Raw genomic sequence first — 27527 nt, 5'->3', positions numbered from 1 at the left:
TATATATATATATATATATATATATATATATATATATATATATATATGAATGTTTTATATATTTTATATGTTTGTGTGTGTGTGTGTGTGTGTGTGTGTAAATGGGGGCCTAGAGAAATGGCTCAGTGTTTATGAGCACGTGCTGCTTTAGTTCAGTTCCTACACGTACATGGCAGACCACAACAGCCTGTAGCTTGAGTTCCAGGAGATCCAACACTCTTACACTTTGCAAGTGCACTGCATGCACATGGTGCACAAACATACGTGTACCTATATACAAAAAATAAAAGTAAATAAACCTTTTTGTTTTTAAGTGAATGGAATAGGGCAGAATTCAGTGACTTGGTATGGGTAGTATACCTGAGACCCAAGGCTTGATCCCCAGTGTCATGAAAAAGATAAGTAAATAAACAAATATGAATAAAGAGAAACAAAAGCCTGAGTTTCAAACTGACTCACTTAGAAGTTTTGCACTGTTGTTTTAGACTGGCTGCCTGGAAGGCAAACACACTTTTTCATCCCTTTCCAGGGTTACCTTCTGTGGAGGAATTTTCTAGCACATTTTTATTCCTGTTGCCTTTAAGATTCCATCTTTCTTGATTCTGCTTTTAGTTTTTCTTTTCTTTTTTGGGGGGGTGGTAGTGGTGGTGGTGGTGGTGATAATTTCAGTGTACTAGAAACAGCCTCTGGGAGCCTATCAGATCCTGGCTGTTATATACTTGAGGTGTGAACTCAGGCTGATGTATTTAACTTTCTATGTTAGTGATTCTTGTTTTGCCTCTGCTCACTGCCTATGGCCTTTTCTAGAAGATTATTTTATATTTCTTAGGGATGTAAATTCCCAGGCTTTCCATTGGAGCCTTAGCCTCACTCTCACAGCTTTACACATTGCCCTGCAGTCTTCTTAAACACTGCCTGGCCTTGTCTTTGACATCTCTGTAGAAGTGTCTCTGATTCAGTGTGACTCTTACATTCTACATACCTGTAAGACTGCCATTGTATTGATAGTGACAAAGTCAGCTGCCATCATGATCTGTCCCCTCAAACTTCAGCTGCTGCAGCCTTTGAGTGCCTACTAAGATGAACAAAGGGGAATAAATCCCAGGGAGATCATTCCTACATGTTCCTGTACTAGGAGGGTATCCCAGAATTACCTTCACAAACAAAAATCTTTGAACCAAATTTATACTTTTCCACGTTTGTAGGCTGTAATGGATGGGTTGTGCTGGTTCCCAAGGTGTCCTTGAGGCATCTTTCTATTTGTCTTGCTACAAATAATTTGTCTTTTTGATGGCACTAATATCTTTAAAACCATCATTACTTGGTTGCAGTCTCATGCATGCTTCTTCCTGGGAAGTTTTCAGATCTCTCCACACTGTCTTTTGCTCTCACTTTTCATGAAAGTCTGGCAAAACCCAAACAACACTATTTTGGCCAGGACCTGAATGCTGTGGTGCTTTCAAATGGTCTCCATCAGATGAATTAGGCATCTGTTTTGACACTCTTGGCCTTGCATAGTCTCAGAACATATATATGATGTAGATGTGAATGAACTGTAAACTAGTCCCCAATAGAATATTCATATCCACCTGAAACCTTATCAGCATGGTCCATATATATTCTTTGTACATCTGGTTGTACAAGTCATAACAGCATTAGGACATTATTATCTTCTCAAAAAGCCAGCATCTTGAATGCTTTCCAGACTCATCCCCACAGATGAATTCCAAAGGTTTCTGACCTTTGATTAGTACAGTGATGGCAATAATCTACTTCTCTCCGTAAGTTCTCTCTGTTAGCTAACTTTCCAGTGTCATAAGAAAACACCTGAGATGATCAACTGATAGTAGTAAAAAAGATTCCTTTTGGTTCACAGTTGCAGGGTTGTAAGTCCACAGTTGAAAGGTCACCACTGAGAGCATTATGACCACTGATTATCAGCCACCTCAAGAGGGCCCAGCCTGCTCAGGTTACTAAGTGATGCTATGGGTGGAACACTGAGGACATCTCAGAGAACAGAGCACACATGGGGCAATAAAGCAGCCAGAGAAAGCCGCTGCCTAGTGGCCTACTGTGATGTTTGTGTAAGAATGGCCGCTATAAGCTCATATATTTGAATGCTTAGAACTACATAAGAAGGGTTAGAAGGTACAGCCTTGTTGAATGAAGTTTGTCATTTGGGGTGTGCTAAGCTCATGTCAAGCCCAATGTCACTTCTTTCTCTTGTCTGTGGATCTGGATGTAGAACTGTTAGATATTTCTCTAGCAACATGTCTGCCTGCTTGCTTCCAAATGTCCTACCATAATGGGAATGGACTGAACCTCTGAACCTGTAAGCCAGCCCCAATTAAATGTTTTCTTTTATAAGAGTTGCCATGGTCCTGGTGTCTCTTAACAGCAGAACACTGTTAAAGATAGAAATTGGTAACAGGAGTTGGGTATTGCTGAGAAAGGACTGACCATGCAGCTTGTTGGTGAAATGTGAACCTTGGGACTTTAGATTAGGAAAGAAGTTGAACACTTTAAGTGAAACTTGATAGACCATACTAGTAGAAATATGGAATATGGTGCTGCTGAAAGTAATGCTTATATGCAATGTAGATATAACAATGATGAAGTAGCTCAGGAGATTTCAGAAGGGAAAAATATTAGTAAGTGGCTTAGAGACCATTCTTGTGATACTTTAACAAAGAATGTGGCTGCTTTTTGTCCTTGTCTGAAAAATCTAACCAAGGCTAAATTGAAGAGTTTTGGATTAATAGCATTGGCAGAGGAGATTTCAAGACAGCCTAGTATTGACTATTTTATAGTCATTAATTGTCATACTTAGGCATGGAAGGGAAGAAGGTGAACAAGGAAAAAATAAAATGTACAGTTTAAGAGAAAAAGACAGCAAGAAATGTAATAGAGATAAGTCCAACACTCAAGGAAATAAAAAGTTTAAAGAAAACTTGATGCTAAATGGAATAAAGGGAGTGATGACCTCAGGCCAACACCCTACCCAGCTAAGCTTCCAACTTGTGGAAGGGTAAAGAAAAGCTTAAACCAGTTAAGGAAACCATCAAACCCAGAAAGCTGCTGTAATTGAATGAGAAGGGCAACAAGCAGCAAAGTGTGGCAGCTTTGGCCACATAGGTGGAGATTTAGAGTCAGGAACACAAGAAAGAGGGTGTGGTAAGTAAACAGCTGAGGCTGGTGTGTGTCAAGGGTGGCCCTGCATAGAGGCCCAGAGAAGCCATTGCATAAAGCCGTGAAGGTAAAGCTTGGATTGTTTTGGAGAGCCCAAGATGTTGGGGATGCCAGAGTCCTGGATACCTACCCAGGAGAGCCTCCTACAGGGTATAGAACCAGCCCAAAAGAGAAGTGTGTTGCAGTCCACAAACCTGAAAGGAGTTGGAGATCTGAAGAGCACTTTGACATCAGACATAGATGCAGAATTTGGAGTTTGACTGTCTTGGTTTGGTCCAGTATCTCCTCACTAAATTCCCTTTCTCCCCTTTTGAAATGGCACTGCATATTCCGTGCCAGTGTATGTTAGCAGTATATAATTTTTTTTATTTTGATTTTACTGGGGATTACAGTTAAGGGATCGTCTTACATCTCAGAAGAGACATTGAACTTTGGACTTTAATGTTAAGACTGTTATAGACTTTGGGGACTTGGGAAGTTGGACTAAACACATTTTTTTGCATTATGATACAGAGTGGCTGACTATGAGAGGATGTCATGGTACTCTGGAGGTGATGAAATGGTGCTTCCACAGATGCTGCCCAGGCAGTGCTTTACTCAGTTACCTTATTTACTTCCTTACAGTCCATACCCTACTCACTCTCTGCCCTTGCTCTCATGCCCAGCCTAGGTGAGCCTGCTCAGGAATCAAGATACAGGGAACTCAAGGCAGGAGTATCAGGTCTGAGACTGAGGTACATCAGTTGGGGACCTACAGCAGTGCCTGACTATACTTGGAAGCTTTTGTAAATTCAGTGAACAAGTAAAAGAGAGAGGAGGGAGAGAGAGAAGAAAGAGTGGTCACCATAGAGTGTTATGGAAAGTAATGGTTCATTACAACCAGAAGATTGGGCTTGAGAAGAAAGTACTGTGTACTACCTCCTACGGGTTGGTGAATGCCACCTATTATTATAATCATATATAATGTTTTGGTCAATTTATGAAAACCTTTGGCACATCTTTGTTAACCATTATTAAAATAAATTCTTCTAATTGGAGTAAAAGTAGATTACAGTTTTGTCCTTGATATTTGTAGGATGTTTGTTGTTTTGGTGGTGGTGGTGGTGGTGTGTGTGTGTGTGTGTCTGTGTAGACAGTATGCTTAGTTACACTAACTGGCTATAAAAGGAGTTGGTATAATAAGATTACCATATAATGCTAGTGTGGGGCCCGTATGTAACCAAGGAAGCGGTAAGCTTCCCAGAAATGGTGCAGAATTAGTCATTGAATATTATAATCACACTTATTTAAAGAAAATGCAACATATATAAATGCTAGCCTTTATTTATGAAGTGCACTGTAATTGCTTGTTATTTCCATTCTCATTATTTTGAAACCTATTTGGTATGTTTTAAAAGAAAACATTGTTGCTTGTATTAAAATTTCTTTTACCTCCTGTAGAAGCTTATTAGTTCCCAAATCATTTTGGAAGATCAGGTTCTGCTCAATAGCGGTGACAGCAGCAGGTCTAAATGAGTTTTAGAAAAGCTCAGAGTTCTATCCAGATGATGCTTCTTGTGAGACATTTTTGAAAAGCTAAAACTGCTTAGCCACTCTGTGAAGTTAGCTGTAGACTGCCAGTAGAATTGCAATTACTTCATGGTAACTCAGACAGCAAGATTGGAATGGCACTTTCCCAAGATGGCTGGGAACATAATTGAGCTCCACCTCTGCACTTGATTTCTATCTGGACACCTGGCTGTTACTGCCCTAGCCAACAGCTGAGAACCTTTACTCAGGTTCACTGTTGAATGGGGCTCTGGTACAGCAGCCTGCTCTCACCACTCTAGTGTTTGCATCATCTGGTAATGAAAAGACATACACATCCTCAGGCCCCACTCCAGACTAGAGTCAGACACTGGTCAGAGAGCTGAGAAACCTGTCTCAGCAGCCTTTTTTGATGGGTCTGGTGCAGCTAAAGGTTGAATATCATTACTTTTTTACAGTGATGACTCCTGGACAAACTATATAGAATATTTGACAAATTTGAAGACATATTACATTATACATGGAGGGCTAAGATGTAGATACTCATTGAAAAGTTAATCTAAGGAAGACAGGATTGGAAAATAAAAAAAAAAGAAAAAACTTAATCTAAACCTTTTAGTTTAGTAATCACATGGTCAGTATTAACTGGATACAAAATTTCTTTTAGTTTTGTAACAGAACAGTGCTACACACCACCAAACTGAAATGAGATCATACTTTGGTTCTGGAATAGCATAGCTAGCATAGCAGTGTCATGACTATAAACCTTAAGGCCAAGACTGGAAGTGTTAAATTTTAATTCAACCAATTATTTAGTTAAGCCCTTGTCTTTTGGCATTTTCCTGCCTTATCCTTTGTGCCACAGCCATTTTTCTTCTCTCCTCTGTTATTGGGGGCAGGCAGGAACATGGAGACATTTGGATAGGGACATTGGCCTTGTTATACACCCCAGGCTCACTTCATGGCCCAGGGTGACCTGAAGCCCAGATCCGCCATAACTTCCCAGGTGCTACAATTACAGGCTTGCACCACATCTGCCGCTTTCACTCTTTGGTTGTCTCTCTCACCTCTCAATAGAAAATAATTCTTTTCCTTGGGAAGACTTCTTTGCCCCATTCTTCCCCTTGGCCAGCTAATTCTGTAGGCTTTGGTTTGAACATCACTTTATCAAAAGTAGATGTTCCTTGCTCCTGTCTCTATAAACTTTTGTGCTTCCTTTCTCACTCCATACTACTATAGAGCAATTGCTTGTTTGTTCTCAAATATATATTAAGTCTGTTAAAATTAGAGGTTATCCTCAGCTGCTCAGGCCTCAGGCAACATCAGACATTCAGCATGTACTAGAACTGTCATCACCACTGAGATAGCTAGCAACCAGCATTCAGAAGAGCAGAGTGGTCACACATGAATATCCTATGGAGCCTGTGTAACTTGGTGTTTTTACATTTCCCCTATCTTTTTGTGTTTGGAAAGTGAAACTCATAATAACCCTCTGTTCCCCTTCCACAGGACTTCTTACTTGTGTCTCATCCTATTGTCTGTGTAGGTCCCAGGTTAGCCTAATATGCAACAGCTCAGCATGAGAACTTCCTCCTTAATATAAAAGAAGCTCTCTGTAGCTCTGTCCTCCATGCTGGACATGACCACTCCCACCTAGATTCAGAGCAGCTGTGACCACCAGGACACTGCACAGCTGAAGATTAAAATCAAGAGGAACTGGAAGGGAGTGGGGCAGCTTCACTAGACCCAGAAGTCACTCATCTCTCCAAGACCTGATGAGACAAACAATTGTCTGAGGTGTGACTCAGCAGTATGGCTACTCCTACGTTGCCCAAGGGACAAATACCATTCCTGATGGTATTTGAGTATTCATACTCCAATATGTAACCCCAATAAACTGATTAGCTTACCAAGCTGGACTTCTTTGATCTGATACCACCTGTGAGTTGTTCTTCAGCAGACATGGCATCAGCTGCTGCCTTGATCTTGAACTTCTCTGCCTCCAGCACTGTAATGAGTTTCTACAGAAGTGCTCTGTTCCAACAACCCAAGAGGTCTTGAGAGACCAAAAGATTAAAAATCAGCTATTAATTAAAGAATTAAGGCCTGAATTAGGTGGGTGGAGAAGTCTAGTAATGCCCTGAGGGGAAGGACCACCTTACTGCATTCTTTCCCCACCCACTAGAGATACAGTTGCTAGGAAACTGGCCCATTCCCCTAGGGAGGGACACCAGGTCTTTATGGTCTGGGGACCTTCCTACAGCCAATCAATTCAAAATGTATCATTTTGACCAATAGATGCTTGCCAGGCAGGAATCGCCCCTGTCATGGGCATGCTGGGATGGACCAGAATCTTTAAATCACCCAACTAACCTGGGCATGTTGCTCTCGGCTCCCACCGCTTCAGCAGTGGGGGGTGTGGGCCCTAGCTGCAGCTTGTAATTTGTAATAAAAAGAACCTCATGTATTTACAGCGGAGTCTGTTTATTCCTGGTCTTTTGGGGTTTGTGAACTGGGCAAAACAGTCTAAGACCAGAGTAAGACCTGAGGACTGAGCCAGGCAAGATGCCTCATGCCTGTAATCCCAGCACTCTAGAAGCTGAGGCAGCAGGATTTTAGTGCTTTAAAGGCCAGCATGCGCTTCATTGAAAGTTTGGCACTTATCTTAAAGCAAAACACAGAATAACAATGAGACAGGAAAGACTTCTGCAATCTTGGATTTCATTCCGAGGATGTTATTCCATGCCTGTCCTATGGGGTGGAGGAACGTCTGTGATTCTGGCCAGCCTGTTGTTAAAGCCTTATTTTCCCTGGGTAGTTTGTTTCTGGCATCTTTCACTTGTAGATGAGCCTAGGGAGGTGGCAGGTGATGTACTTGGGTGTCAGCTTGTCAGATGTGTGCCTCTTGAGTTCCAGCCCTCAAGTTTTATGCCTGCTGTGCAACCACTGCCTGAGTAGTCAGTCCTGATTCCCCTGATTGTGTGCTTGTGCAGAGATAGGCTGTGTTGACAGTACAGCTTGTTTTGAAATCACAGGTCTTATCTGTCAGTGGGCTGTGAAATTAAACAACAAAACCAAGATCTTTTATTGCTTGTCATAAGTATTGAGCTTTGTTTCTTTTAGATGTATGGGTATGTAAATATATTGTCTTAGGTATAATGCATTCCATGAGAAACATGTTTGAAATCAGTAGTACTTTACAGCAAGTTATAGATGGTCTAGAATCATAAGTATAGTCAGTCCTGAGAATGCAGTGGATTGGACTTTATGACTTCTTGGGAGTCACTTCAGTAAATAAATGTAGCCTTCTCTGATTTCTGAAATTAAATTATTCTTCAAACAGAAAGATCATAACTGGAATAATGTGGTAGAAAATCAGGTCTTTAGGCATTCTCTTCACAACAGAGTGTTGTGGAGGTGTGCGAGAGCTTTCTGTTTACTGCCTATGCAGACACCCAGAGCAGCAGAGGAAGATGTGTTGGCTTCTGTGTTGGTGCAGCGAGGCTCGCGGTGCACAGTTACTGTACAGGAGCTGTTTAAGCATGGCTAAGATGCCTTTGTCAGTAAGAGATAGCACTTTCCAGCCTTTCTGCTTCTTTGTTTTGAAAATGTTACTTTCCTAATTAACTTGCGGTAATTCCTAAACTTCATCCTCTGATGCGCAGAGAGGGTTTCTTGGCCTTCAGCATTCAGTTCTGTATGGACAGTGATGGCTGTCAGCACCTAACACTTTCTCTTAGGGAAAAGCTCTGGGATCACCACAGCACTGCACACTGCAGAAGCCACCCTAGGCTTGGTTCCCTCGGGGGATGGATGCCTCATCACAACTACCCCAGAAGGTTCTAAGAAGTCATGGCTGTTACCTGAGGATTTGCTTGGTTTCACTTGCCTGCTGTACATAATCTTGAAAGCACCCTCCCTGAACTGTGAGCTCTTCCTGCCAGCTGTACCTTCTTGCCTGGTGTGGCTCCAGACAGATGCCAGGTATGCAGGAAAGACTGCTTGAGTGAGTGAGTGAGTGAGTGAGTGAGTGAGTGAGTGAGTGAGTGAGTGAGTGAGTGAGCCAACAGATGAGTGGTCCTTTAGCATGTGATTCCATTTAGCATCTTTACTTCTCTCAAGGTACTTGCCCAGCAGATCTTAGCTGCCTGCCACTATGTGCAGTAGGGAAACACGCTTTCTTCACCCCCTTATCCAGGTCTGCAGAAGTTGAACACTTCTCTAGTGTGATCTGAAAACCAGGGTCAGAACTCATGGCAGCTGTTGCTGCTGCTCTTTCCCAGTTGCAACCACAGTGCTCACTCTGTATCTGGGGCATTTTGATGGAGGAAGACATTAAAGATACTAGGTCCTTGAAAAACTGGGATGAGCAGCCATCATTTAATATAAGCTTGTAATTTCATATCCAGAATTATGCTAAGTAGCTCCAAAGTCTAGACATCAGACCTTTGAAAGCAGCGTTTGTGTCTGTTCCTAAGTGTAACCTCCACAGAATCTCCCATGGCATGAGAGATGGTGCAAGCTCAAAAAAATGTTCAGTGCAGGTACACTTGGTGAGATTACCCAGAAGAAATGCTGTGCATGATTTTCTTTAATAAAACAAAAGAATTGAACTAGCAAACACCCTCAATTTCCTAATTAAAGATATTAATATGAATTTTAAATTTGATCTACATCTTAAGAACATGATGCCTCCCAAATGATAGATTATCACTTAAGATTAATTTTGCAAGCAACAGTATTATAATTTTTTTTATACTGGAATTGGGGTTTTTGTTTTTTTTTTTTTTTTTTTTGCTTTATTGGTTATGGTAGTAGTGGTAGTGGGGTATTTGTGTGTGTGTTTACATACTTACAACAGCACATGTGTAGAGGTCAGAGTACAACTTGTGGGAGTTAGTTCTCTCCTTCTACTGTGTGGGTCCTGGGGATCAAACTCAGGTTATCAGTCTTGGCACACTGAGCCATCTAACTTGCTTCATATGAGCCTCTTTATGTAGGTTTTGGAAATGAAGCTCAAAGTAGTTGGAAGCATGAGAGAAAACATAAAGGGATAATACTTCTAGTTAATGGTGATGGCCAATCCGCAAGTGCCTGGTTGTGAGGTCTGTGCTTTAAGGATAAAGGATTTCCAGAGATGTGAGTCCAATCCATACAGGGGCCCTCGCAGTCTGTACCAGACCCACTTGTGAAGACACAAGGGCACTCACTGCTGTGAGGTAGGACAGCTCTGTTGTTTATGCTCAGAGCCAAGTCCTGTTTCTCTTAGGACCTCTGAGATTCCTCTTAGAAGAGCATGATCTTTGAATGTGACTCTTTCGTTCTCTGAATGGAACCTCAGAACTCCAATCTAGGTGTTATCCAGTCAAGAAATGTAGGCTGGAGGAAAAAAAAAAAAAACAAACAAACAAAACTATCTTTAAGTGTAAAATAAAAAATGTTTTTAGGTGTGTAAAGGGAAGTCACAGGACCTGCAGAAAAGGTAGCACTCTGCATTCCTTTCACTTCCAAATGCTTATGGGCAAAATGTACAGTAAACAAGATTTGCCTTCAGTCTGAAGGCAGGACGGTTTTGAAAGTGGGAGCTCCCTGAAAGGATAGGAAGGGAGACTATGGCAGGCTTCTGAGGATCACTGTGTAGAGTGTTTGCTCTCAGGTAAGCTAAGTGACCCAAGACCAAGTCATGGATTCAGTTGGCAAGGATATCAATTTGCCTTCACAGCAAGCACAAACTCTTTATTAGGTATTGGCTGCTATGTGTTGCCATTGATATTACTTAGCTTAGAATGTTCTTACCAAAAGATGAAACACCCAGAGTAAATACTAACCACCAAGTTTGGTGTTCCCCCAAATGACACAGTTACTGAGAAGAATGGCTATAGGAGGGAACAGATTTATTCGTCAGAGAGTAAAAGTGTTACTGGACTGCCAATAAAAATGAACAGTCTCTTTGTGCTGTCAGAGCACTTCTCAGTACTGTGTGTGTGTGAGGCCACATGATAGGTGAAAGTCAGGAGCAGTGCTGATCACAGCAGAACAGAATTAAATCTTTTAAGAGATGCTTCTTAAGAGATTATTTTCTAGGTACTGTGGAGAGGTGACAAAAAACATAGAAGAAAAGGTAAAAGCTGTTTTCATTGTACACACACCTTTGGACAAAAGTTAACAGAGGGAAAGGAAAACCGTTAATGTAGGAATATGTCTGTTTCAGTGGTTTGCAATTGTGTAATGTTTCACCAGGATGGGAATTGAGAATTTATGTATTTTTCATATGTTGGCCAGCCTAGATTGGAGGCCCCCTCCCTTCACTTTGTTATAACAAATCATTTATGGGGTGAAGGGTGTAAGTCAGAGGATGACTTACAGTTTTCTCTTTCCACCATGTGGATCATAAGGATTGAACTCAGATCATCATGCTTGCTGTGCCTTTGCCCAGAGCCATCTCACCAGCCCCTTAATCTCTTTTCATAAACTGCTGTCTTAACTACTTCACTGCACACTGATGTTGTAATATGTATGTATGTACATGGCCAGTGAAGAAGCTCCTTTTAAATTAGCTGATGTAACAAGCACTAGAGCTACTAAATCCCACATCCCTTGAGTCTCAGGTCAGTCACAGCAGGGTCTCAGGCTCTCTGTTCCCCAGATGGGAAAAGTCAGCCTTAACCTCTTGCCTGGTCTGGTAGCTGACCTCCTGACTAGTGGGAGGGAGTGCTACAGACATTTTGAGGTCATTGAGTGTGATTGTATATCTGCTATATTAGATTTCCACTAAGTTTTTGTTCATGGCTGGTTTGGGAGATAATGTTTGTTACGTATATTGAATTTTGTAGTTATTTATTCTCTTAGATTGGAGAAAACCAAGTTGTATAGGATATAAGCCTTTATGGCTTCATTTTCTATTTAGCCAGGTATATCAAAGAAATAAAGGCAAATCTGTGTAAATTGTGGTAGTTAATGAAAAGCTGGCAGAGGCTTACAGTTAGTTCTGTTGAAGTTACAGATGATTTCCTAAGTGAATGCATGCATCCACAACCAGCCATTAAAGAAGCAGTCATCTGGGGTGAGGCAAGTAGTAGCCTTCCTGAGTGGAAAGAAAATACTAATAGGTATGAATATGCTTGACTCTTTTGCCTTCCTTGATGCTGAATGTGGTGGCTTTGACTTTCTATCATGCATTCAGAAAATTTTAATCCTGCTGTTTGGATTAATGAGCATTCTTCTTAGAATTTTGTGCAAATTGTATAATTAATGAAATTTTCACTGCTGTAGGCAAAATATTTAAGAAAGAAAAAGCAAATTGAACTAATATATTGTGTAAAAGATTTGTAGTTATACAAATGATGTCAGTTTCACCTCACCCAGGGCTAAGCTGTTCTGAGAGCGGTAAGCCTTCAAATGGAGTTCAGAGAAGCACAGTGGCTGGAATGTTATATGAACAAAGCAGTTTTCTCTGTAATTGGCAGAGTTGATTTGCTATTTGCACTGAGCCAGAGATCATTTTAAATTCAGTATCATATTCAAATGAATGTTTAGTTAAGTAATCTTCTAGTGATGGCATAGGTGATTCCAGTAGTAATTAGGGGAAACTAGAGCAAAGTAAACAACTTATCCCCTCCAACTGCCAGGGCCTAAGCATTTGACAATTGAAATTCTGAATCCTGTGCAAAGTAGATAGTGAGGACAAGGAGAGCCAATTCACAATACTACTAACAGTCACACCCTAGGAAGCCCTGCTTTCCCTTGGGTTTGTTTGTTTTTTTTATTTTTTTTTTATTTTCTTCTTCACAATTTATTTATTATAAATCCCGATTGAAGCCTCCTCCCTCAACTCCTCCACTCCCACCCTCCCTCCCTCTTCCTGCCATCCTCTTGCCCTAGCCCTAGTCCACTGAGGACTAGTGGGAGTTCTCCACTATTGCCATCTGCCCATGGCTTGTCAAGTCTCATCAGGCCTGCCTGGATCCTCTTCCTCCGTGGCCTAGCAAGACTGCATCATCAGGAGCAAGTGATCAGAGAGCAGTCAACTGAGTTCATGCTAGAGGCAGCCCCTGCTCTCCTCACTCAGAGATCTACAGGGAGACTAAGCTGCCAATTGGCCACATCTGAGCAGGGGGTCTAGGTCCTCCCCATGCATGGTCCTCCGTTGGTGACTCCCTTGGGTTTTCAAGCTCGTAAGATGTTCAGTATATACCTCATAAGGGACACCCTCTTCATGTTCTTTCAGTATAGTCTTGATACCAATAAAACAACTACTTTTCCATTGCTGAGAAGAAAAAGGAATCCATAGGATCTAAACAGGCTCTCACAGCAATGTGAGACCTAGATGCATAGCCAAATCATTTCACCTTCCTACCTTCCTGCTTTGCTGTTTTTAAACAGAAGAAACAGAAGTAAATCGTCTCCACAGAAACAAGTGAGATGGCTCCGCATATCAAGACATGTTCCACCAAGATCTGAGTTTGTTTCTCAGAATCACAAACTGGAAAGAGAGAACTGATTCCTGCAAACTGTCCTCTGACTCAGGGAGGATTCATGGCCTCGACCCATTATACACACATACACACACACACACACACACATGCGCGCGCACACACACATGCACGTGCACACATACACAAATGATAACATATAATTTTACAAAATTTATCTTAAGAACAGATGGGCAAAGTAAGGAGGGAAATTCTCAGAAGTAGTCAAATGGGCTGGAGATAAAAGAAGCCTTTACAGAGCAGTGTAGGTTTGACACAGCTGAAGATGGAATTGGGGCATGTAATAGTAGAAGTACTGATCTACATAAAGAAAAAGAATTACAAATAAAGTAGAGGTTAAAAAATTCTTATTTTGAACTGATTAATCCAGTAATAATTTGTATTAAACAATATCAATAATATATCTAATTATAGATCTGTAATTACATATAAATTAAATAAATGACAAGAATAATAAGGGATGGAAAAAGAGAGTGAGGATTGTTTTGTATGTTAAGATATTTTCACAGCCTAAAGATGATATAAAATTTGTTTGAAAATACTTATTTAAAAGTAGATTTTAGCCAGTTATAAATAATTATCACAAACTTAAGAACAATTACTAAAAAGTAAAAACAAAGTGTGAGTAGCATATTAAGAAAGGAAAGAAAATGAACTCACCAAAAGTGCTCAGTTAAGACCGATGGAGGGCCAGGTGTGGCCATGCCTGTAATTCTAACAGTTGACAGCCTGAGGTGAGAGGCCTACCAGTCTATAGCATTTTTCTATCTTCTGATGTCTTCTTTACCTTTTTACTTTGAAGTCTTAAAGTTTTCATTTCACAGATTTATCACTTCCTTGGTTAAATTTATTCCAAGATGTTTTTAAGGCTCTTGTGAAAGATATTGTTTCCCTGTTTGTTTGGGTTTTTCCCCCCTCTGTATGCTTGGTATATATAGGAAGATATATATGTATGTATGTATGTATATAGGAAGGCTACTGTGTTGTGGGTTAAAAATACTTATTATTGATTTATCTTTTAGTTAAGCAGCAGTTATTCCTAAACCAGCTGTATACCCAAATCACCACACAGAGACTGGGATTTATTTAATTAACCTAGAGCACAATGCTGGGCAATAGCTACTCCATCCTAAACTTCCAAGCCCACTGTTTCCTACCATTCAGATTTTACCCATTATACTTGCTTTTAGTCATATCTTAGGTCTGGTTCATTCCTCTTCATGGTTTGAAGTCCTGCCCTGCCAGGCTCTGCTCTCTTCTCTTCATACTCACTTCCTTCTTCTATCCAGACCAGCATGTCCCACCCTATTGCCCCCATTGCACAGCAATGGCTGGTTGTTTTATTGACAACATACAGAACAAATGGTGGCATGTTTACACAAACTTGAGACAGGTTATGCTTAGAATAAGATCATCCTGAGTGAGGTATCCCAGAAGTAGAAAGACACACGGGGTATATACACTCATAAGTGGATATTAGACATATAATATAGGATAAACATACTAAAATCTGAACATACTAAAATCTGTACACCTAAAGAAGCTAATCAAGAAAGAGGACTCTGTGTAAGATGCTCAATCCTCATTCAGAAAGGCAAACAGGATAGATATCAGAAGAGGGAGAAAATGGGAAACAAGACATGAGCATAACACAGAGGGCCTCTGAAAGACCCTGCAGGGTATCAAAGCAGACGCTGAGACTTTGGGCAGAGTACAGGGAATCTTATGAAAGAAGGGGGAGATAGAAAGACCTCGAGGGGATAGGAGTTCCACAAGGAGAGCAACAGAACCAAAAATTCTGGACATAGGGGTCTTTTCTGAGACTGATACTCCAACCAAGGACCATGCAGAGAGATAACCTAGAACCTCCTGCACAGATATAGCCCATGGCAGCTCAGTCTCCAAGTGGGTACCCTAGAAACGGGAAACAGGGACTGTCTCTGACATGAACTGATTGACCTGCTCTTTGATCACCTCCCCCTCAGGGGGGTGCAGCCTTACCAGACCACAGAGGAAGACAATGCAGCCACTCCTGATGAGATCTGATAGACTAGGATCAGATGGAAGGGGAAGCAGACCTCCCCTATCAGTGGACTTGGGGAGGGGCACGGGTGGAGAAGGGGGAGGGAGGGTGAGATTGGGAGAGGAAGAAGGAGGGAGCTACAGGTGGGATACAATGTGAATAAACTATAATTAATAAAAATAAAATATATCTTTTAAAAAAAGAATAAGCATCACAATGCAGTGTCCAGATTGAAACCAGATAGTGGGGTAGAGAAATCAGCACTTGAATAAACAAGGGTAAATTGTCTACATTCTAAATGAACATTATACCAACAGTATTGATTCTGTATTAACGTTATATACTCCTACTTTGCTAAACGTATGTAGAATCATAGCATCTGTAAATAAGGATAGTTGGACTTCTTCCTTTCCTATTTGTTCCCCCTTTTATTTACTTATCTTTTTGCTCTAGCTAACACCTCAAGTACCGTATTGAACAGGAGTAGAACAAATGCACATCCTTGTCTTGTTCCTGATTTTAGTGGAAATGTTTCAAGTTTTTCTCCAGTTGGGGTGATGTTGACTATGGCTTGTTGTATATTGCCTTTATTATGTTGAAATATGTCTGTCCCCTGTAGCCCTAGATTTTCTAAAATGTTTATCATGAAGAAATGTTGGATTTGTCAAAGGCCTTTTCGGCATCTTCTGAGATGCTTATATTGTTTCTGTCAGTGAGTCAATTTATCTGATTTACTTATGTTGAATCATCTCTGTATCTCTAGGGTAAAAAAGATCATTTAACTTCATTTGTAAGTATTCTATTTAGGGGTGTGTGTGTGTGTGTGTGTGTGAAGGAGCTTAGCCTATAAGTTTCTTCTTTGATTGGGTCTATTCTGGTTTTGTTTTCAGAGTAATACTGGTTTTATGACAAGATCTGGGAGGCAGGAGTAATGCCTCAGCAGTTATGAATGCTTTTTGCATTTGCAAAAGACTTGAGGTCAGTTCCCAGAGCCCACATGGCAGCTAGCAAGAAGTCTCAACTCCAGTTCCAGAGTATCTGACACTCTTTTCTCACCTCCCTGGGTACCAGACATGCATACTGGCAAAACATTCATACACAGCAAATTAAATTAAATAAACTTAAAAATAATCTGGAATTATTCTTCATTTCTGGTTTTACCAAAAATTTGAGGTTTTATTGATATGAGTTCTTTTGTTGGAGGTCTAGTAGAATTTTGTACTGGATCCATCTGGTTCTGGGGTTTTCCTGGTTTATTGATTTTTAATTATTGTTTCTATATCATTGGTTGTTATGAGTGTTAAATTACTTCATCTTGATTTAATTAGATCATATGTACCTAGAAACTCATCCATTTCTTTTAAATTTTATAGTTTAGTGAGATATAGATTTTTAAAATACACCCTTTTGAATCTCTAAATTTTCTCAGGATCTGTTTTAATATCTCCCTTTTAATCACTAATTTTATTAATTTTGGTAATTGGTCTCTTTTTTTTGCTTAATATAGCTGAAAATGTGTTAATCAATCTTGTTAATATTTCCAAAGCATTCATTCTTTGTTTCATTGATTCTTTGTATTGATTTTTGTGTTTGTATTCTATGTCAGTGATTTCAGCCCCAATTTCTGTCTTATTTTACAGTGTTGATTGTTCGTATTTTTCCAAGGCCTTCATGTATATCATATCTCTAAGTTTTTTTTTATATAGGCATTTAGCACCATAGACTTTCTTCTTAAGACTGATTTCATTGCTTTCTATATAGTTTGGTATGTTTTAATTTCCATTCAACTCTTTGCATTTTTAATTTTCTTGATTTCTTCCTTGAGCCAGTTATAACTGTGTTGTTTAGTCTGAATGAGTTTGTGTATTTTTCTATTGCTCTTGATATCCAAATTTATTCCATTATAGTCAGATAGAATCCAAGATGTTATTTAAATTTTCCTGTATTTGTTTAAACTCACTTTGTATCATAATATGTGGCTGATTTTTGTGAGAGTTCTGTAGGCTGCTGAGAAGAATGTACATTCTTTCGTGTTTGGTTGGGATACTCTAGATATTTGCTAGCTATATTTGATTTGTGATATCATTTATTTCTTACTTTTTTTGTTTAATTTTTGTCCTGGTGACCTGCCTGTTTCTAAGAGGGGTGGTGTTAAGGTTGGCCACAGTCACTGTGTTGGGTTAACTGGTGGTTTTAGGTCTAGTTATCCTGTCGTATGAAGCCGGAGTTACTTCTGCTTGATTGAGACATAAAGCCATATATTTAAATATAGCTGTATATTATTTATGTATAGTATTACATATATTACTTATAGATTTATATTTAGAGTTATAATGTCCTCTTGGCGTTTTTATTGTTCCTTTCAGTATGAAGTAACTTTCTCTCCTGAGTAGTTTTGGTTTGAAGTGTATGTTGTCAAATATTGAATAGCAATGCATGCTTGTTTCTTAGTTTTATTTGTTTGGAGTACCTTTTTCTATTTTTTTACTGTGAGGAAGTATCTGCTGTTGTTGGTGAGGTGTATGAGTTTTGTTGTTGTTGTTGTTGTTTGGGTTTTTTGTTTTGTTTTGTTTTTTAAATACACTTAATACACTTTATTTTTCTTGTATAAAACCCTTATGTGGTAGCCAAAGCTGGAACCTGGCTCCCCTGAAGACAGACTCTGGTGTGGGTTTTCAAAAGATGATCAGTGAATTCCTGACAAGGAGACTTAGTGAACAATCTCTTTCCAGAAGTCAGGGGTCAGGTAGCTGTAGGTCTTTTAAATGACATCAAAGGTGGCCTTGGCAAAGTAGCCCAGTGTGGCAGTCTAGCCCCTGGCTAATGTGTAACGGTCATCAATATTGGCCATCATCAGTAGCTTCTTGGGCACAGGAGCAGAGAGCATGGCAGTGCCTCTGGGAGCAGGGATGAGACACACCAATACAGAGCCACAGTGGCCTGTCACCATGCATGATAGTATGACACTTACCATTCTTGTTCCTCCAGTAGCCTCTCTACATAGGAATGATGGTCAGCTTGGTTAAGATGATGGCCCCGCTGATGGCAGTGGCTACCTCCTTGGAGCACTTTACACCAAGATCAGCATCTTAGTTGTAGTCCCCAAAAGCAACAAAAGCCTTCAACCTGACCTGCTGGCCAGCCCGTGCCTGCTTATGCACTGGTGTGATCTTTAGAACCTTGTCCTTTAGGAATGCACCCAGAAAAAAGTCAATAATCTCAGATTCCTTAACAGACAGGGAGAACAAGTAGATCTCCTCCAATGACTTGATCTTCATGTTCTTAACCAGGAGGCCCAGCTTGGTGACATGGTATGTGGTTTGGAAGCAGAAAAGAGATGGATCCTGTTTTCTAATCCATTCAGTTAGTTCGTGTTTTTATGCTAGAGAATTGAGACTGTTAAAATATTAAGAGTTATCATTGGAAAGGGTGTATTAATTTCAGACACTTTGTTGATTTTTGTGTTTTTCTAGGATCTCCGTTGCCTAACTGTCATGGCATTGTTTATTCTTGGTAATGTCTTCGGCGTGTTTAACCTTCTGTTCAGACTGAAGTATCCTCTACAGTGTCTTCTAAGACAGGCTGAGTGGCCATAACTTCTTTAATAGTTTTTAATTTGAAAATATAATATTTTTCCTTTAATTTTAATAAGTAGTTTTGCTCAATATAATAGTCTGGGTTGATATTTGTGGTCTTTTGGTACTTGAAATGTATCTTTACAGGCTCTTCTGACTTTAAAAGTTTCTGTTGAATAATCAAATATTCACTTTTATAACTGATATGACCTTTCTCTTGCCAATTTCAATACCATTTCTTTATTCTGTGCTTTAAATGTTTTAACTGTAATGTTGACAGGGAAGAGTATTGTGTTAAATAGGCCTCTCACCTGTGAATGGACATCTCTATCTCCAGGTTTAGAAATTTTCTTCTATATTCTCTATGCCTTCTTCTCCTTTTTCTATGTCCATAAGTCTAAGGCTAGGTCTTTTCATGGTGTCCCAAATCTCTACCTTTTCCCATTCATGGTTTTTGTTTTTCATATCTTTTATTGGCCTTTAATGAGGGATCTAATTCCTCAACTTTGACTTCCAGTCTAAACTTTTTTCCATGTGATTCATTATGTTCGAGAGGCTTTTCAGTGATGTTTCTATTTGGTTTACTGAGTTTTTCATATCCATCTTCATTTCAGTTTGTTTCTTTAAAAATTCTATTTCCATTTTGAATCTATTTTTCATATCTTGGGTGCCTTATGAAAGCATTTCATTCTTTTTTTTAATTTTATTTTTTTCTTATCAGTTACATTTTATTAACTCTGTATCCCAGCCATGTCCCGATCCCTCATTCCCTCCCAGTCCCTCCCTCCCTCCCTCATCTCCACCGTGTGCCTTTCCAAGTCCACTGATAGGGGGGACCTCCTCCCCATTCATCTGATCCTGTTTTATCAGGTATCTTCGGGACTGGCTGCAAAGCCCTCCTCTGTGGCCTAACAGGACTGCTCCTCCCTTGGGGGGTGGGGAGGCCAAAGAGCCAGTCATTGAGTTCCTGTTAGAAATAGTCCTTGTTCCCCTCACTATGGGAAACCAATTGGTTACTGAGCTACCACAGGCTACATCTGAGCAGAGGTTCTAGGTTATATCCATACATGGTCCTTGGTTGAAAGTCAGTCTCAGAAAAGACCCTGTGCCCAGATATATTTGATCCTTGTGGAGGTCCTATCCTTTCCCCATCAGACTAACTCCCCTTCTTTCTTATGATTCCCTGTACTCTGCCAAAGGTTTGGTCATGAGACTTTGCTTTGAAAACACTGTTACATAGAGTCTTTCAAATGCGCTCAGTAGACTCCTGTCATACGTTCAATGCACATCCCATCTGTCTTTCTAAACAAGGATTGATCATCTTACCCTATGTCAGCTCTCTTGATTATCTTTTTTAGGTGTACAGATTTCATTATGTTTATCACATCTTATAGGTCTATATAAACGAGTATATACCGTGTTTGTTTTTCTCCTTCTGGGATATTTCACTCAGGATGATCTTTTCTAGATCCCACCATTTGCCTGCAAATTTCATGATTTCCTCCTTTTTGATTGCTGAGTAGTATTCCATTGTGTAAAATTACCACAATTTCTGTACCCATTCCTCCATTGATAGACATCTGGGTTGTTTCCAAGTTCTGGGTATTACAAAAATAAAGCTGCTATAAACATGGTTTATTACAAAAATAAAGCTGCTATAAACATGGTTGAGCAAATATCCCTTTTGTGTACTTGAGCAAACTTTGGGTATAAACCTAGCAGTGGTATAGCTGGGTCTTGAGGAAGCACTATTCCTAATTGTCTTAGAAAGCACCAGATAGATTTCCAGAGTGGTTGTACCAGTTTACATTCCCACCAGCAGTGGAGGAGGGTTCCCCTTTCTCCACAACCTCTCCAGCATGTGTTGTCCCTTGAGTTTTTCATTCTGATGGGTGTAAGGTGATATCTCAGGGTCGTTTTGATTTGCATTTTCCTGATGGCTAATGAGGATGAGCATTTCTTTAAGTGCTTCTCTGCCATTCCATATTACTCTGTCAAGAATTCTCTGTTTAGCTCTGTTCCCCATTTTTTAAGTGGATTACTTGGTTTGCTGCTTTTCAGCTTCTTTAGTTCTTTATATATACTCGATATTAGTCCTCTGTCAGATAAAGGGTTAGTGAAGATTCTTTCCAAATCTGTAGGCAGTCGTTTTGTTTTGATGACAGTGTCCTTTGCTTTACAGAAGCTTTTCAGTTTCATGAGGTCCCATTTCTTGATTGTTGCTCTTAGAGCCTGTGCTGTTGGTGTTCGGTTCAGGAAGTTGTCTCCTGTGCCAATGAGTTCTAGGCTGTTCCCCACTTTTTCTTCTAACAGATTTAGAGTATCTGGTTTTATGTTGAGGTCTTTGATCCACTTGGACTTTAGTTTTGTGCAGGGTGATAAATATAGATCTATTTTCATTTTTCTGCATGTGGACATCCAGTTGGACCAGCACCATTTGTTGAATATACTGTCTTTTTTCCATTGAATGGTTTTGGCTTCTTTGTCAAAAATCGGGCATTCATAGGTGTGTGGGTTTATTTCTGGGTCTTCTATGCAGTTCCATTGATCCTCCTTTCTGTTTTTATGCCAAAACCATGCAATTTTTATTACTATTGCTCTGTAATACAACTTGAGATCGGGAATGGAGATACCTCCAGATGATCTGTTGTTGTACAGGATTGTTTTGGAGATTCTGGGTTTTTTGTTTCTCCATATGAAGCTGAGAATCCCTTTTTCAAGGTCTGTAAAGAATTGAGTTGGTATTTTGATGGGAATTGCATTGAATCTGTAGATTGCTTTTGGCAGGATGGCCATTTTCACAATGTTAATCCTACCAATCCATGAGCATGGGAGATCTTTCCATCTTCTGAGATCTTCTTCAATTTCTTTCTTCAGAGACTTGAAGTTTTTCTCAAACAGGTCTTTCACTTGCTTGGTTAGTGTCACCCCAAGGTACTTTATGTTATTAGTGGCTATTGTGAAGGCTGTTGTTTCCCTAATTTCTTTCTCGGCCCTTTTGTCTTTGGTATACAGGAGGGCTTCTGATTTTTTTTGAGTTGATTTTGTATCCTACCACTTTGCTGAAGGTGTTTATCAGCTGAAGGAGTTCTCTGGTTGAATTTTTGGAGTCACTCATATATACTATCATATCATCTGCAAATAGTGACACTTTGACCTCTTCCTTTCCGATTTGTATCCCCTTGATCTCCTTTAGTTGTCTTATTGCTCTGGCTAGGACTTCAAGTACTATGTTGAAGAGATATGGAGACAGTGGGCAGCCTTGTCTTGTCCCTGATTTCAGTGGGATTGATTTAAGTTTCTCTCCATTGAGTTTGATGTTGGCTATAGGCTTGCTGTATATTGTCTTTACTATGTTTAGATATATGCCTTGTATTCCTGATCTCTCCAAGACTTTAAACATGAATGGGTGTTGGACTTTGTCAAATGCTTTTTCAGCATCTAAGGACATAATTATGTGGTTTTTCTCCTTCATTTTGTTTATGTGGTGGATTACATTGATGGATTTCCGTATGTTAAACCACCCTTGCATGCCTGGGATGAAGCCTACTTGGTCATGGTGGATGATACCTTTGATGTGTTCTTGGATTCGGTTTGCAAGTATTTTATTGAGTATTTTTGCGTCAATGTTCATAAGAGAGATAGGTCTGAAGTTCTCTTTTTTTGTTGGGTCTTTGTGTGGTTTAGATATCAGGGTGACTGTTGCTTCATAGAATGAGTTCGGTAATGTACCTTCTGTTTCTATTTTGTGGAATAGTTTGAGGAGAATTGGAGTTAGCTCTTCTTTGAAGGTCTGGTAGAATTCCGCTCTGAAACCATCTAGCCGAGGGCTTTTTTTGGAGGGGAGACTGTGAATGACTGCTTCAATTTCCTTGGGGGATATAGGGCTGTTCAGTCTTTCTACCTGATCTTGACTTAATGTTGGAAGATGGAATCTATCAAGAAAATTGTCCATCTCATTTAGGTTTTCAAATTTTGTTGAATATAGGCTTCTGTAGTATGACCTAATGATTGCTTGAATTTTCTCAGTGTCTGTAGTTATGTCCCCCTTTTCCTTCCTGATTTTGCTGATTTGGATAGATTCTCTCTGCTTTTTAGTTAGTTTGGGTAAGGGTTTGTCTATCTTGTTGATTTTCTCAAAGAACCAGCTTTTTGTTTCATTGATTCTTTGAATAGTTTTGTTTGTTTCTAATTGATTGATTTCAGCCCTGAGTTTGATTATTTCCAGCTGTCTGATCCTCTTGGGTGTATCTGCTTCTCTTTTTTCTAGGGTTTTCAGTTAGGCCATTAAGTTGTTTGTATGTGATGTTACAAATTTCTTCTTGCAGGCACTTAGTGCTATAAATTTTCCCCTGAGCACTGCTTTCAATGTGTCCCATAAATTTGGGTATGTTGTGCCTTCATTTTCATTGAGTTCTAGGAAGACTTTAATTTCTTTCTTTATTTCTTCCTTAACCCAGCTGTCATTGAGTAACAAGTTGTTCAGTTTCCATGTGCGTGTAGGCTGTTTGTTATTTCTGTTGTTGTTGAGGTCCAGGTTAAGTCCATGGTGGTCAGATAGAATACAAGGGATTATTTCAATCTTTTTGTATCTGTTGAGGCTTGCTTTATGACCAACTATATGGTCTATTTTGGAGAAGGTTCTATGTGGTGCTGAAAAGAAGGTATACTCTTTTGAGTTTGGATGAAAAGATCTGTAGACGTCTATTAGGTCCATTTGATTTAGGGTCTCTGTAAGTGTTTTTATTTCCCTATTTGTTTTCTTTCTAGTTGATCTGTCCCTTGGTGAGAGTGGAGTGTTGAAGTCTCCCACTATTAGGGTTTTAGGATCAATGTGTGATTTAAGCTTTAATATTGTTTCATTTACGAATGTAGGTGCTCATATATTAGGGGCATAGATATTCAAAATTGTGATGTCCTCTTGGTGGATTTTTCCTTTGATGAGAATATAGTGGCCCTCCTTATCTTTTTTGATTAACTTGGGTTGAAAGTCTATTTTATTAGATATTAGGATGGCTACTCCCACTTGTTTTCTGGAACCATTTGCTTGAAAGACATTTTTCCAGCCCTTTACTCTGAGGTAGTGTTTATCTTTGTTGCATAGGTGTGTTTCTTGGATGCAACAGAATGATGGATCCTGTTTCCGCAACCATTCTGTTAGTCTGTGTCTTTTTATTGGGGAGTTGAATCCGTTGATGTTGATAGAAACTAGTGACCAACAATTGTTACTTACTTTAGATGTGGGGTTGGTGGTGTCACTGAGTTTCATTGCTTGTATTCTTTTGGTTTTTTTGTTGTGTAGTTGTGTTTCCTTTGTTTCCTTACATGTAGTTGTTTTCTTTGGTTTGGAGTTTCCCTTCTAGTAACTTCTGTAGAGCTGGGTTACTATGTAGATATTGTTTAAATTTGGTTTTGTCTTAGAATATCTTGAATTCTCCGTCTATGTTGATTGAAAGTTTTGCTGGGTATAGTAGTCTGGGTTGGAGTCTGTGGTCCCTTAAGGACTGTATGATTTCTGTCCAGGCCCTTCTGGCTTTTATAGTTTCTGTTGAGAAATCTGGTGTGATTCTGATAGGTCTACCTTCATATGTTACTTGGCCTTTTTCCCTTGCTGCTTTTAGAATTTTTTCTTTGTTTTGTAGGTTCAGTGTTTTGACTATGATGTGACATGAAGAATTTCTTTTCTGATCTAGTCTACTTGGTGTTCTGTAGGCCTCTTGTATGTTTATGGACATCTCCTTCTTTAAGTTGGGAAAGTTTTCATCTATAATTTTCTTGAAAATATTTTCTGCACCTTTGAGCCTGATGTCTTCTTTTTCTTCTACTCCTATTATTCTTAGGTTTTGTCTTTTCATGGTGTCCTTGATTTCTTGGATGTTTTGTGTTTGGAACTTTTCTGATTTTATTTTTTCTTTGAGAGACGTGTCAATTTCCACAAGTGTATCTTCGGCTTCTGAGATTCTTTCTTCCATCTCTTGTATTCTGTTGGTGATGCTTACCTTTGTAGTTCCTGATCTTTTCTCTATGTTCTCCAGCTCCTGGTTTTTCTCTATTTGTGTTTTCTTTATTGATTCTAATTCTGTTTTCATGTCTTGCACCATTTCCTTCATCTGTTTGAATGTGGACTCCTGCTTTTAAATGATAGCTTCTATTTTTTTTGTCCATTTCCTCTCTATATATCACTAATTGTGCCTCTACTTCTTTGGGTATAATTGCCTGTATTTCTATGAGAGCTTTGTTTATTTCTTCTTTATTTGCCTTCATTTGTGTGGACATTTCTTTGAGAGCTTTGTGCATTTCTTCTCTGTTTGCCTCAATTTTCGTGGTCATTTCTCTGAGAGCATGATTTGTTTCCTCTTGGTTAGTTTCTATTTCTTTCGCTATTTCTCTGAGGGCTTTGTTCATTTCATCTTTATGGGCCTCTAATAGCTGGAGAAACATAGTTTTGAGGTCGTTTTCTTGTATATCTAGTGAATTGAAGTGTCCATTGTTTTGTGGGGTTGCTGGTGAGGTCATTATGTCCTGATTTTTGTTGGGAGTGTTCTTACGTCTGCCTCTAGCCATCTGGTTATTTATAATCCTCACTGTTTCTTCCTTGAGATTGTAGTTCGGGCTATGATCGTCTCTGTTTTCTGTACTGTTTTTTCAGGAAGATGAGAGAGGTTCACTGGTTTGGGAGTGTGCACTGTGTTTTCAGTTTTGCCTAAGTAAGGAATGTGACGCTGGTGCTATTCGAGTGCGCTTTTAGCGGGCGCAGTGTGCATGCACGGATTCTCTGACTATTGCAGTGGCCTGCAAGCCACTACTAAGCAGTTCTGACTGGGATCCAGGGATTGTTTGCCTGGATTACACTGGTGGACCCGCAAGGCAGAGTCTTCAATGTTGGGATCACTATTCCAAGAATCCCTATGATGCCCACACTAGGGGTGTGGGTGGCAGGGATCTCATCTGGTTGCTTCTGTGGAGAGGCCCTGGGTCTGGGGCAAACTCTCCCTAGAAGGCTCACTCACTCTCTTGCAGGACCAGTTGGAATGTACAGGGGTTCCCCTTTCTCACTACTCTCTGCTTTGGTCCTGCTGCGGAAGTGCACGGGTAGGCTAACAGTCAGCTCTGTGACACTGTGGCTGCAGGACTCGGTGTCCACCTTTCCTGTGTGCTGCCTCTTTGTCCTTTCCCTCTTCCAGGAGGGGTTATGTTGACTGGTCCCTGGGTGGCGCGGAAAAGAGTTAGGTTGAGTGTACTCAATCCCAGATCCGGGGCTCAGATCTCTCTGCCAGAAGCAGCCTGGCGGTAGAATCTATGTTTGCTGATCCCAAGAGAGTACCGGGTAGGGTTGAGTGTCCTCAGATCCAGAGCTTGGGTTTCTCTGCTAGGGGCCACTGGGTGAGCTGGAGAGAGGGTGCTGTGTCCTTGGCAGGCTGCCTCTCTGTTTTTCCCCTCTGACCTTCCCCTCTGCTAGGGCAAGCTTATGGAGGTGCTCTCAGGGGAGTGCCAGCGGGGGTTGGGGCTTCTCAGTGGGATCCTGAGCCGGCATTTCTCTGCCAGGGGTTGGGGGGGGGGAGCACCGGTGATAGAACTTGCTGCTAGACCTTATTGCTCTGGACCCAGGAGAATCTCAGGACATGTAGAATGACAACAGTCCCAGATCCCGAGTTGTAGTTTGTTTGCTAGGAGCAGCTGGCAGCACTGGAGTTCAGGCACTGTGAAGCCGCTGTGCGCCTCTTTATCCTTCTGCTCCGCCGTGGCAGGGTTATGGCGGCGTTTGGGGGAGTGCCCGAAAGGATTGGGTTTTCTCAGCCCCGATCTCGGGTAGGGGTACAGACAATGTGGTCTGTGGCAGTTTCTGCTGGCCGCCTTTTGCCTCCTCCGAAGAGGGAGTAGGGATTTTGAGCTGGGCGTGCAGCTGCTCTCCCTGCGCGGTGGGAGCTCAGTTGTGATGGCAGCAGGTACCTGCGATCAGCGAGACCTTCCAGGGAAAGACTGGGTGACCCGTGATCAGTCTTTCAACTTTCCTTCCCTGTGGGTTTTTTTTGCGACTGGGACTCTCAGTCTCAGGCACCCTTGTGCCCACCGATCAGCCTGGGTAAGTGAGCGGTACAAGCAGGCTTGCAGCACCAGCCTGGAGACCCAAAGCCCGCCTTAGCCGGGTTCTCTTCCGGGTTCTGGCTGGGCAGCCGAGAGTGGACCCGACTGATTCCCACGCCATGGGAGCCTCCCCTCACCTGGGAAACACGATTGCTGTTGTTTTAGGACCCAGAGTTCAGTCTCCTGGTCGCTGCACGGAGTGTGTTGTCCCGCTTCTCAGACGCTGTGTTCTCCTGGTGCCGCCGTCTTGACCCCCCCGCATTTCATTCTTTGATTTTGTTGTTATGGAGTATATTTCTATCCTCCTTGAGTTGTATATACATAGTTACCATTATTCTCTTCAGTTCCTTGTCTGGAAAGCCTTCCAGGTCATTCTCATTCGGTACATGACAATGAGATTAGGAATTAGAGGACAAGTGTGCTTGTTTTTCACATTTCTTTTTGCGTCTGCGCTGGGACTTGTACATCTGAAATGGTTTATTAGTCTCATCTCTCTTCATTTCTGCTCTAATCAACTTCTTTCATTGTAGGCATGTGTAATGTGCATAACAGGGTTAAATTGTTAGAAGGCTGAGGTGTGTCCTTTTGTGTCCTGAGACATGCAGGATCCATTCCTCGGCTTTTTTTATTAGACTC

General features: G+C 40.6%; 1 protein-coding gene and 1 pseudogene across 2 annotated transcripts in view; one reads left to right on the top strand and one right to left on the bottom strand.

Moving 5' to 3' along the window:
* Positions 1–27527, top strand: part of LOC129670597 (ubiquitin-conjugating enzyme E2 E2) — a 285386-nt gene that overhangs the window by 137917 nt on the left and 119942 nt on the right. The window lies entirely within an intron of this gene.
* On the bottom strand, positions 17848–25982 carry LOC129670598 (40S ribosomal protein S2-like; annotated as a pseudogene).

This window comes from Psammomys obesus, unplaced genomic scaffold (assembly GCF_907164565.1).
Source record: "Psammomys obesus unplaced genomic scaffold, mPsaObe1.curated_primary_1811, whole genome shotgun sequence".
Classification (NCBI taxonomy): domain Eukaryota; kingdom Metazoa; phylum Chordata; class Mammalia; order Rodentia; family Muridae; genus Psammomys; species Psammomys obesus.
Note: the sequence above shows the minus strand (reverse complement) of the source record. Positions and strands in the feature narration are given on the sequence as shown.